Genomic DNA, 11,805 nt, shown 5'->3' with positions numbered 1-11,805 from the left:
CAACCCAAAAACATTTTAATCCACCAATATTCTCAAGATTTACTAATTGACTTTCCATCAAAATATCAATCTTAATTGTTTCAAGTCTCAAGTAGAGCCAAATAAGAACTCTTAAGTCTCATCCCCAAGTATATTTTTCTTCTATATACGAGCTCCATGCATGATCCACATACAGATTTCAATGAATATTTTCTAGTCCAAGCTTTAAACATCTTTTTATAGATGAATCTTAAATTGCTACCAAAATAATTAACTTCAACTAGAAGCAATATCCACAGTGCCTGATATCAAGTTAAACTTCCCAAATAATTACATTGCACGATAATATCTCATGATTAATATTCCTTCACTTAATTTAGTCAAAATCTAATTAATCATTGAAATACAAATTGCTCTACCAAGAAAACTCTCAGAATAACTTATTCACACTTTGGTTACAGCCATAATTAGGTTGCATTTTAATTTTAGCATTTCAAAATTCTGATAAAATAATATAAATTTATCAATAGCAAAAGCAAATAAATATCTTCGTCTAATGGCCTAATGTCCACCCATCTCTCAAACTTTCCGACGAATCCTAAAGATCCTAAAACTTAAGCTCCATCAGAATTATTTCAAACACAATCCCTAGGAATCTGAAACCTGAGCTCTGATACCACCAAATCTATCATGCCCCGAGCCCGAGGCGCGGCAGACGCCGCACGCCCGTACGGTGGGCACATGCGTGCAAGGCATCGGATCATATCAAAGCAGATACAAATATTCAAAACTGACATAATTATTTAAATTGTTCAAAAGCGGTTTTACAAAATTTCAAATAACAAATGCTTACGTAAGTCAAATACTTTCATCAATCTAACTAAAGGACTAATAACTGAAGGAATCGTCGGAAAATCTAACGCACTCCCCAATCCCGTGCGATCAAGCCTCTGGATCTGAAAAATGAAGAAAACAGAATAATGAGCTACACTAGCCCAGTAAGCAACAAAATACCCCAGAGTGGGGTCAGAGCATATCAGATACAGGATAATGTCTGGAATAAATCATAAATAACATCGTTTTGTTGTTTTCAAAACTTATTATCATTTTTCCAAAAACTCTTATACCAGAATCTCAACATAATAGGCTACGACCACGTAACCCAGTGGCATGGGTTGCACAGAGTGCCAGAAATCACTATTGTTAGTCACCGGTGGAAACGGTGTCCAGAAACCACTATTCTAATCACCGGTGGCGCGGTGTCGAAACCGGTTCCTCACAGATTACAAGTCGACAGGTCCAATGTATAATCCCCATTGGCGGGGCCAGAACAGAACAGAACAGATCATAGCCATGCTGAGAATGCATAAATATAAAAATAGATTTCATAAACTGTACAGGCATGTTTCACGGAATTCAGAGCATATAATAAAATTTTCAAATAAAATTTAATATGCCAGACCCATTTTACTAAACACAAAACATATTTCAAAATTTAATCCAGTAATAAATTACTTTACCAAATAATTTGGAGAAATGCACTTTGAAGCATTAAGTTACTTACCTCTTCTCGCTTAAACCCTGCTTCAGATAGGCGGATCAGGTTCATCTGTTTAAATTTAATTAATTCCTTGTTAATTTCAGAACTAAGCAAAATTCAAAAATAATTCTATTGGACACAGCCCAACAGGGCCCAGAGTTGGCCCATAATGGGCATGGCCCAATAGGGCCCATATCGAACACGGTCCAATGGGCCCGCATAGACCCAGCTAAATAGGGCCCCCAAGGTTGGCTTCTAATTGGTTCATTTATGCAATAAAATTTATTGCAGGGACTAATACTTAATTACAGAATACTATTCTATAAAGCTTGAATGGACTAAATAAATATAGTTGGGGACCTTTATGTAATAAATCTTTCTTAGGGATCAAACATAAATTACAGAAGGCTCTTTTGTGCAATAGTATACTATCAAGGGCTTAACTGTAAAATTTCATTTATTGGCCAAATGGGTTCGGATTTCGGGTTCTGGGTTTCAAGTTTCGGATTCCGGATTTCGAATTTCGGGTCTGAACTGGGTTTCGGATTTCGGATTCTGGATTTCGGATTTCGGGTTTCGGGTTTTGGATTTCGGGTTTCGGGTTTTGGGTTCGTATTTCGGGTTTCGGGTTCAGGTTCGGGTTCGGGCTCCGGGTTCGGGTTCAGAGTTGAACTGGGTTTCCGATCGGATTTCAGATCTGAACTGGATTCTGGATTTCGGGTTTCGGGTCTGAACTGGGTTTCGAATTTTTTTTTTTTTTTCGGGTTTGGATCTGAACTGGGCCCAAGTTGGGCCCACAAAGGTACTGCCCAACTGGGCCCAAGTTGGGCCTGCAATGGATAGGGCCCAACGGGCCCAGTTTGGCCCGTGATGGGCCTCCTTCCCCAAAACCCCCCGCCACAGACAGGGGAAGAAGGAGAGACGGAAGAGAGAGAGAGAGGGCCGGCGGGGTGGCCGGCCTGGGTGGTCGGAGGCCGTCGTCCAGTCGACGGTCAGCCGGCCATGGTGGCAGCCGGTGGCTGCGGCGGCGGCCGGCGTTGAGGAAGAACCGAGAATGGTCTCGGTGTGGGCCGATGCAGAGGAGAAAAAACATGCTATTTGGCATGGAATCAAGGCAAGAGAGGGCTTACCGGTGGTGGCAGAGGCAGTGGGAGGAAGATCTCGGCCGACGGTGCTCGATCCGGTGGTCAAGCGGCGGTGGCGGCGGTGCTTTCCGAAGAGGAGGTAGATCCAGAAACAGGGGAAGGCCGTGAGGGGATTCGGACGGTACTCGGCCGGGAGAGCTCGCCGGTCACTTGGGAGGCAAGAACAGAGGGAGGAGAGGAAGAGGAAGAAGGGAGAGGAAGCGGAGGAGACGGATGAGAGGGAGGAGGGCTCGGAGGTGCTCTTACAAAGAGGAAGATAGGGGTTTTATCGCCCCATTTCAACGGCTCCCCGCCGCGATTTTCACGGCGGTGGGGCGAGATCAATGGCCTCTCTTGCGGCCGCGGGGTGGACGCGGACCCTCCGTGGTGCCGCCGCGGTGTAGCGGCGTCCTCGTGCCCGGAGATGTCGGAGGGGATCGCGTCTGCGATCCCCTGTTCTGCCCCTTCCAAAAGGGGCTGCCGGCTTCAGCCCAGTATCTCACACTAGTTGCAAAGGAGTCAGAGTGGGGCTGTTGCTGTTGGCTTTTGAGGGAAGGAATATTTTATGAAAATATACAATTAATTTTACTACTTCCAACTTGGTGCACACTTTTAACCTTCCACAATAACCATCAGCATTCTATAATGCTCTTAGGGACGGAATCAGGCCAGGTAGGGTTGGATTTCAATGCAACTCCGCTTATGCTCGAGAAAAAAAAAAATCAGGCTTTGGATTAGGTCCAGGCCAAAATTCTTTCCAAAATTTTTGCCCTTGTCTAACCCGAGCTCAAACTCAACCTTGGCTTGAAACCCGATTGAACTAGCTTGGACCTAGGCTCGAGCTTCTCACCGATGCACAACAAGAGAGGAAGAGAGAGAGAGAGAGAGGAGAGATAAATCACGAGAGAGGGAGATCACAAGGGAGAAAGAAAGAGAGAGATTGGGAGGGAAAGAAGAGAGATTGGGAAAGTGTGAAGCCTATGATATTTAGGATTGACGGTTGTTTTGATAATGCTTGAAGAGAGCTTGGTACTCATTGATATTTAAAATATATCTTTACAACAGATAGGTATCATGGTTATACAACATGTTTACATATACAGCTCACATACAACCAAAAAATCTTGTAAGAGTTGGTCTTATGGTTACCGAATGCAACAAAATGCAATAGCATTTGTTGCCGCTGAGAACTAATTGACCCTAGGCACTGTGGCGAGAAGCACGATGATGCTAGAAAGCTCGGTGGTCGATTGCTCTAGTCAGAATTAGAGAAAGCAAGTGACACTCGGTCGTTGTAGCTGAGATCCTCATCAGATGGCAACGCTCTGACCGAAAACAGCACAAAGTAAAAAAATCCTTTAGCCGGAACGTATCTGGCCGGGGACCCTCTGATGCCTAAATCATTGTGGTAATCAGAGAATGGGAAGAGGTCATCTTTTAGTCTGTAAGGGCATTCTTTTTTACTTGCCTCCTATGTCCCCTCCTTTTTGTCAAGTGGAGGCGTCTACCTACCACCAAAAAATTAGGGCATGACGGTCAACCAGAAGTGACTGGCTTGAGTACAACCTGGACGTCGAGCGTGAATACTTTGCACGCGGATGATATTCTACCTGCCACATCGGTGGAATCTCGATGATCACTAGTCCCCCGATTAGGATTCGATCAACTATGGGAAGCTTCTGATATGCAAGCTTGGTGGTATAGCGCTGAGCCCTCCTAGTGGCTACTCCTGATCCACCACATATTGGTGTCGTGGTGTTTTAATTGGTTTGACCTTTCCGTGAGTTGCAGCTAGTTTGAAGGTGTATTAGCATCCTTGTCCAACTTACCAATAGGAAGATAGAGAGATTGGAAGGGACAGCTGAGAGGTCTCTCAGGGAAAGAGAGGAGACATGAAGAAGACAGAGGAGAGAGGGGAGAGTGTTGCGAGGGGGAAGATAAAAGGGAGAAGGGAGAGCAGAGAAAACATGGGGCAAGACAGACCTAATTACGAGCTTTGATAGGGGCATCGTCAGGCTCAAGCTTTAGGTAGGGCCTAGACCAGGCCAAGGCTAGACCCAAACCTGGCCTAAAGTTTTTGGGCTCAATTTTCAAGCCCAACTTGAACCCATTGTTCTCAAGTCATGCCCAAGCCCAATCCAAAGCCAGCCCGGCCGAGCACATTTCCAGTCCTAAATGCTCTGGACCCCTCCACTCAAACACGTTTATTATGTTGGGCCTACGACATGTCTGAGAAGGATGTGCGTCAAGTAGCAGAGGTTGCTCCTATGACTTTTGTTTGGCATTTTGTACCATTAGAGGCTAGGACATTATCTTTTGGCAAACCTTTAATGGAAAAGGGGAAAAAAAGATCAGGATCACCAAGGATCAAACATTCACCAAGTCATGTGACAAGAATATTATTGTAATTTCAAGAAGTCACTTTCAAAACTTATTATTGAAATATATCCACAAATTTAAAAAGATCATAGTGATTTAATTTACTTGCACTAGGTCTTAGGAGTACCATTCTGGAAAAGCTTGTTATACTTTATAGAAGCAAAATCCTACTAAAGATTCAGTGGATGATACAGATTATAGTAGATGGCAAGCCTTAGAAATTTTATTTTTCAAATTTGGTTAAGACTTCAGGCTTATATCCGTGGTCAATCCCCGCTTAGCAAGCGAAGATTCTAGATTTGATTCTTGGATGGTGCATCTCAGAAATCTAGACTTGAGTAAGTGAATTTGGAGCTACTAGCAAGTGAGCTACTCAACTCATTTTCTCTACCTACTCAATTCTCTGTCTCCATTCATGATCATGTCTATTAAGGAAATTCCAGAGATAAGAAAGGTTTTCATCTACAAACATATAAATGAAATGATTTAAAAAAGGTTATATGCAAAACCCAAATTTATCTGATCAAGTTGGGATTTGTACAGCAAGTGAATTTGGAGCTACTAGCCGATGAGCTACTCAGTTCATTTTCTCCTACCTATACAATTCTGCATCCATGTACATGATCATGTCCATTAAGGAATTCCAGAGATAAGAAAGGTCATCTGCAAACATGTAAATGAAATGATTAAGAAAGCTTATATGCAAAAACCCAAATTTGTCTGATCAAGTTGTGATTCGTAGGAAAAAGAAACTTATAATGCTTGCATATCCACAAGCAGGGCTGTTGCCGAGCAGCTTGTGCTTGGCAAGCTCAATTTGCAGTTAAATGATCGTGCTTGAAGCAGCAAAACAGGCTCGAAATTAATTTCAAGCCAAGTCAAAAATTGACCTAGCACAATCAAGCTCAACTCGATAAGATGAATTAAATATAATAGACCATCAGATTGAGGGTCTAATCAATGTATTTTTTTTATTTCTTGAATCAATTAAATATAATTTAAGCTTGAATCAAGTATGAAACTAAGTTCAAGTTCAAATTGATTTCAATTCAATTTAGAATTATCAAGTTGATCACCCAAACCCATGTTTAGCTCACTTTAAATTTAAGCTTGAATTGAACTCAAAATGGCGTCAAACAGATTAAGCTTGATCTCAAAGTTCAAGCTTGAAATTAATTTCAAACCAAATTTGATTAGACTCAAGCTTAGCTCAATTATGCACCCAACGACAAGGATCCAAGGCACAACTATGTAAGGATTTAAAAAAAAAGGTTCCAAGAGTATTGCAAAATAAAGTTAAGAGAGGTTTGCGATGATTTTGAAATCTTCTCTACTAGGTAATCTTTTATTCCATTATCCTAATGCAAGAAGATAATAAATCCGACCAATGGTGAGATTTCAATTATACAAAGCCAATTCTAATAGATGTTTTGAACCTTTCCATTTGACCATGAAAGTGGTACCAAATCGAAGCAAATTCTGAATACTAGATTGGACCCCAGAATAATAAGAATCAAAGTTGGTCAACCTCAGAATAATAAGAATCAAAGTTGGTCAATGTGACGATGGGGGATAGGCTTCATCGTTGAGAGAGAAACAGTTGTTGGATCGCCAACTAAGGCCTCTAAATGGCGGCTCGGTGATAAAAGAAGTAGAGGTGCAAAGATACCCATGAGGTTTGCCTAGATACATCTACCCTTAAAAGAGTGTGAAATATCTTACTGATCCAATGCTCTTGCACCAAAGATGACTAGGCTAAACCTGTGATGCAAAAATGCATCAACAAGAGAGCATTCATCTTCAAGGCAAGCACTCATGCAAGTAGATGTGCACAAAGTAAAAGCGAGAATGTTGATTTGAGTGGCACAAACATTGGTGAGAATACAATACCCCAAAAGCCTAAAAGTTCCTCAACACGTTCGCCCATGGAGGGTGAGTCAAGGGTTAAGATAACATACTCAATGGACAACAAATGAATATTCTAGTAGTCTCCTTTGACGGTCCCAAGGAATGAAGAAGGCTAGGTTAGCCGAACGATGGTTAACGGTTCAAGGATGCAAGGTAGCCCTACTTTTTCAAGATAAGAAAAGATAGAAGAAATGTCTCGAGCCAATGCCCACTAGCACTGAAATAAGTATCGAATAAGAGGGAGTTTAGAAGGAAAAAAAACTAAAGCTGAATCTGGTATTGTTCTGCTTTATAACAAGAGAAGTCAGAAATTGATTTTTCCACCTTCTAATAAATGAAAGCACTTCTTTTGACTTATTCTTCTTATAAAACCACTTTCCTAATAATGTTGTCAAACATTTATTTTTTTCCTGAAAGTACCTTTTTTACCTTCAAAACTATGAAGGACTCATTTAGTTCATAAATTTTTTTTGGAAAAGCAGATATTTGAATATATGATATTTAAAAAAATAATTTTTATGGCCATAAGAAAAAAAAGCATATTTTAGAGTAGCTTATATTTAGTTGAGCACTTACTTTTTTAAAAAAATTATCTAAAATACATGTTATGCTTTTCATAAAGAAAAAAATCTTACAGCGTTCTATGTAAAAGCTTAAGAGCACATTTAAAAAAAAAAACACATCAATTTTTCTTTTTTATATCCCACATAGAGTTGGGCAACGGGCCGTGCCGGGCCGGCCCGGCCCAGGCCCTCCGGAGCCGTGCCTGGCACGGCCCGTCCAGCACGGAACTGCAGCCCGGCCCGGCCCCAGGCCCCTCTATTGGTGGGCCGGGCCGGGCACGGCACGACACGGGCCGTGCCAGGCACGGCCCGTAACAGGCGCAAACGGGCGGCCCGCAACGGCTCCGAACGGGCCGTGCCGGCACGGCCCGTAACGGCTCCAGACGGGCCGTGCCTGGCACGGCCCGTCTGGAGAGGGGGAGGAAAATAGCCGTTTCCAACGGCTATTTTCGGAAAAAAGACGCTTTTACCCCTCCCAACAGTCCAATAACGGCTGAATTGAGGGGTATTTTGGGAAAAAAAAAATTTTGGCTTCTATAAATAGCCCATTCCTCCCTCATTCTCACCACACCAAACCTCTCATTCTCTCCTTCTCTACTGCTATTATTTCTCTCTTCTAAAGTGCTCTTCTAGCAATTTAATTTTTAGTTTGTTCAAGTGCTACACAAGAGGAGGTTCCTGTTGAGAAGAGAAGGTCGCTTCTGTTGAGAGCACAAGAGGAAGCTCGGAATCTCGGCTCTGCCTCTGCCCTCCGACCCTCTACTCAATTCCTCCTTGCGGTTAGTTTTTATTTTTTGAATTAATCATAGATATGTCATCTTTTGAGAAAGTCAGTTTGGCATTCCTGTTTCTGAGGGAGAAGAAACTAATCCCCAACCCCCTGTTCCTAGTTCCTCTAGAACTGGTGAACCGAGTGAAGGTCAAACCTCTTCTCGTAAGAGGACTAGTACTGTATGGAATGAATTTGATAGAGTTATGGTTGAGGGAGTCTGGAAAGCTAGATGTAAAAAATGTGCCAAACTTTATAGTTGTAGTAGTAGTGGGGGAACAGGGCATTTAAAAAGACATCAAGAGAGTCATAGGATGCATGATTCTCATGCTCAAACTCAAAGTAGCCTTAATATACAAGAGGGATTACTTGTAGGTAATTTTGCATATAATCATGAAAATCAAAGAAAAGCACTTGTAAAATGGATAGTTAAGGATGAATTACCTTTTAGTTTATGTGAATCTTTTAATTTTGAAGAATATGTTCAATTAAACCTACAACCAGCTTACAAAAGAACTAGTAGCCGTACATTTAGAAGAGTAGCTATGACCAATTTTTTAGCAATGAAACAAAATTTAATTGAAACACTTTCTACTTTAAATGTAAAAATTTCATTAACTTCTAATATTTGGTCAGCATCTGTAGGTAGTAATTGTTTTATTGCCATTACTGCTCATTATATTGATAATGATTGGCAATTAAATAAACGTATTCTTGCTTTTCGTGCTTTTGATTTTCCACATTCTGGGCAACAAATTTCAAATATAATTTATCAAACTGCATGTTCATATAATATTAATGAAAAAATTATGTCTATTACTTTTGATAATGCATCTAATAATAATTCTGCTGTTGTATTATTAAAAGACCCATTGCATCCCATATTAGATGGAAATTTACTGCATATTAGATGTGCATGTCATATCTTAAATCTTTCTGTTCAAGCTGGCATGGGCATGATTCAAGATGTGATTTCAAAAATTAGAAATGCAGTTTCTTTTATTCATGCTTCTAGATCAAGACTTCAAGAATTTAAGGAATTATGCATAAATCATGGTAAACGTTTTAAAAAATTTAAACTTGATGTAATTACTCGTTGGAACTCCACATATAGCATGATACATGATGCATACCCATATAAAAATTTATTAAGTGCATATATTAATGATCGTGGATTAGGATTTACATTGACTGAAACTGATTGGAATAAAGAAAAAATTTTGGAAGATTTTTTGCTTAGTTTTTATAATGCTACCAATGTTCTTTCTGGTATTTATTACCCTACTTCATGTTCATTTTTACAACAAGCATATAAAATTAGTCAAAAATTTGCAGAACATAGATATGATGATGTTTTAATGCCTATTATTGAATTAATGGAATCTAAATGGAATGAGTATTGGGACAGGATATGTCCTATGCATAACTTAGCTGCTGTATTTGATCCTAGAGTTAAATTAAATGGCGTGCTAATTTTACTTGATGCATACTCTGAAAATATGAATCAAGATGCTGAATCTGCTAAAGATGAGGTAAGACAACTTCTTTATGATATTTATGCTATATATGATGAAAAAATTCGTGGATCTAGAACACAAATACAAACCTCTATTCCTCCTTCTAGTAGTTCTCGTTCGTCATCTATTTTTTCATTCATTGCACAGAGAAGACACACACATGCTTCAAGTTCCTCTTCATCTTCTTCATCTTTAAGTAGTGAACTAGAATTTTATTTACGAAATGATCTTCATTCTGCATATGATGAAAATCAAATAGAGAATCTAGATGTATTATCTTGGTGGAAGAGTGTTAGAAATCAATATCCTGTTATGTCTGCAATTGCACGCGATATTTTAGCTGTGCCGATGTCCACGGTAGCATCGGAATCCGCTTTTAGTGCAGGTCGGTGTGTTCTTGACGAAAAGAGAAGTAGGATGACGGGCGAAACGGTGGAGATGCTTCTCTGCTTCAAGGATTGGCTGGATGCTGAGGCAAGACTTCAAGATAAAGGTGGACATAATACAACATCCTCTGATGATGATGATACAAACACTACTGAAGACTGAAGACTGAAGACTGAAGAGTGAATACTGATTCACTGAATCACTGATGATTAGTAAGATTTCTTAATTTTTTATAATTGTACATTTTTATTGTATTCTGGAGGTCAGACCAAGGTCCAAACCTCGGCCCTTTCTTAGTTTCTTATTGTATTCTAGAGGTCAGACCAAGGTCCAAACCTCCCTTCATGTACCATTTTGATTTAAATTAATAAACTGGTAGGGGTCTATGCCAAACCCCCACCATTAAGTTGGCTTTATATTCATAAATCAAGATTTCTTAGTGTTCAATATTTATTAATTTATTAAAAAAATTTATGAAGCATTAATTTTTATCGGGCCGAGCCGGGCCCAGGCCCGGACCGTGCCAGGCTCGCGTGCCAGCCCGGCCCAGGCCCTTATGGGCCGTGCCGTGCTGGCCCGCGGGCCGTGCCGTGCTTGGCCCGCGGGCCTAGACCGGGTCGTGCCGGCCCAGGCCCGAAGCGGGCAGTGCCTGGCACGGCCCGCTGGCCAGGACCCTCTAGCCCCGCACGGCCCTATCAAAGGGGCCGTGCCAGGCACGGCCCGGCACTGTAGCTTGCGGGCCGTGCCAGGCACGGCCCGCTTCGTGCCGTGCCGTGCCGGGCCGTGGGCGGCCCGGCCCAGTGCCCATCTCTAATCCCACATGAGTTTTTCTTCACCATAAAATATAAAAGTTATATTTTCATGAAAAAACTACTTTTCTATCTCTCTCCTTTAAAAACTTCAACCAAACATAAAATCTTCCTCTATTATCCTGTTGACCATATTTTTCCCCCTGCCCATGAACTAAACGAGTCCAAAGGCATTTTGTTTCGCAATACCAAATATGCCCTAGGGAGCGAATGATTCTTACCGAAAAAAACAAATGATTGACTAAGATGAGATAATTAGTGAAGCCGTTGAGCCTTATTAACGGAAAAATGGTGAGCTGCAAGGATGATGGTCGATGGTCACTAGGATCATCTGGTTGAAATTTTACCACACAAGGACTTCTCTGCTCCTTCTAGAAGTGCTGAGCTTAAGTTTTAATTTCTATTTTACTCTCTGTATTTACATTGTTATCATTGGTAAGTGCGTTCCTTGCTGGCCTAAACATGACTGCCTGTAAGAAGTAAAAAGGACTGCCTGTGAAAGATTTTGAGTTCTATCTGCAGCATAAGAAATAAACAATGAAAACAATCACCAAACAACAGAAGATTGAAGGGGCATAAAGGATCAACTGAATTAACATACAGGTTCAAAGGAACGAGGCTTCATGAAAATGCAAAGGACAGGAGAGTAAATCTAAACAACCTAATGAAAACTCAGAATTTAAAAGAACTAAAGAAAAAAACTACGGGTACATAAAACACTCCACCAGTAACATGTCTTTAAGCAACATACCAAGAGAGAACCTAAAAGACAAGGAATGCTATAACATTGACAATATCCCGTGCAAGGTCTGTATAGAGTTTATTCAAAG

Source organism: Phoenix dactylifera, chromosome 9 (genome assembly GCF_051530095.1).
Source record: "Phoenix dactylifera cultivar Ajwa chromosome 9, Ajwa_hap1_PhDact_Kaust_v1.1, whole genome shotgun sequence".
Lineage (NCBI taxonomy): Eukaryota > Viridiplantae > Streptophyta > Magnoliopsida > Arecales > Arecaceae > Phoenix > Phoenix dactylifera.
Note: the sequence above shows the minus strand (reverse complement) of the source record.